This window comes from Aquarana catesbeiana, linkage group LG06 (genome assembly GCF_042186555.1).
Source record: "Aquarana catesbeiana isolate 2022-GZ linkage group LG06, ASM4218655v1, whole genome shotgun sequence".
NCBI classification, from domain to species: Eukaryota; Metazoa; Chordata; class Amphibia; order Anura; family Ranidae; genus Aquarana; species Aquarana catesbeiana.
In genome coordinates this window covers 395,877,734-395,879,187 of record NC_133329.1, presented here as the reverse complement: position 1 = coordinate 395,879,187, position 1,454 = coordinate 395,877,734, and the positions used below count along the sequence as shown (strand labels likewise).

The following is a 1,454-nucleotide window of genomic DNA, read 5'->3' as shown; positions in this document are numbered from 1 at the left end:
AGAGACCTAAGGAATCCATTGGTCAAACAAAGATTTTAGGATTATTTTAACCACAGAGACCTCAGTGGTCCATTGGCCATAGAGAGACCTCAGGAGTACATTGGCTCTAGAAACACCTTAGGAGTTCACTGGTCATAGAGCAACCTCAGAAGCCCATTGGCCAAAGAGGGAACCCAGAATTCCATTATAGAATAAGTATAGACTTCTCCAAAATTAGTGTGAAAGGGTTGCCATCATCCCATAACAGTGAAAAATAGGAACCTCATATGATTGGGATTTTTAAGGCAACAAAAGATAGAAATATTTAAAAATTGAATAAATTTTATTATACAAAAATAGTTAAAAAATAATTAAACACAAAAGAATATACATTTATAAAGAAAACAAATATGATACACTACAGAAGTGGCAAAAAAATCATATAATCCAACGCGTTTCAAAATGATTAGATTTCTTCTTCAGGGATAAGTTTTTGCCATTGTCTGAAAGGCACAGAAATGAACATAAATATACATATTTATATTTGGAATACCAACAAAGAATATGTATGAAAAGGCTTACAATAACCATGATATACCCAGCGAATTCTCAGCGTGTCACTCCAAAAACTCCCATCCAATCGATGAACGGTCTTTAAATCGTGCAAAAGAGCCCCCAGATACTGAGATCCAAAAAGAGACGCCAAATTACCCCAAGCAACAAAAAGAAGCCAGGGGGAAGGGGGATGTGGAATCTGAAAAAACATGTGCCATCAATAAGGGAGATTGTTATTATTATTATTCAATTATATTTTTTTGACTGATCAATATATTTTATCTTTAATTGTCCTCTCTCTCCAGACTTATCCTTATTAGTGGATATTGTCTGGGGAGTCAGCTACATTTACATTTACAGTCTCTCTTATATGGCTGCTTTTTTGGCCATTGATTGCATGACCAATTGATTTTTGTTACTCATTTTATACCACTCTTTTAATTATTTGAAGAATAAAACTTTTTCCCCCCTTTGGGGCAAATTCCTTATCTTCACGGTACCCTTTGGCTTTAGTGCTTTCATGCGACTTCATTGATATATATCACTTACTGGTTATATATATTTTTTCAATATATTAGATTCAGTCCCCTTTGAGTTAAGTCCAATAGGTTATTTGGACATAACTGTCTCTGTTTTTTATCTTGTTTTTTATTATTTTTCATTTTCATTATTTATTTTTATGTATTTTCTTATTTTTTGCATTTTTTCTTTTTTCTCCCTTCTCTAGGAAGGGCATTTTTCCTTTTTCTACTACATACGGAATTTTTTCGCATTTGAGCCTGCATCTTCCATGTAAGGTTGGTCTGGGTTCCTGTTTGTTTGTTTTTTTTTTTTTTTTTTTTCCACAGAAGTTATATCTCCCTTACTGATGGCACATGTTTTTTCAGATTCCACATCCCCCTTCCCCCTGGCTTCTTTTT

The 1,454-nt window shown here is 33.7% G+C and overlaps 1 long non-coding RNA gene across 1 annotated transcript; it reads right to left on the bottom strand.

The window, feature by feature from the left end:
• Window positions 1-303: 303 nt before the first annotated feature.
• On the bottom strand, window positions 304-729 carry LOC141147826 (uncharacterized). Its single transcript, XR_012245157.1, has 2 exons — window positions 578-729; window positions 304-482 (listed from the first exon to the last, which is right to left on the bottom strand). It is a non-coding gene; the product is annotated as an uncharacterized lncRNA (long non-coding RNA).
• Window positions 730-1,454: the final 725 nt, after the last annotated feature.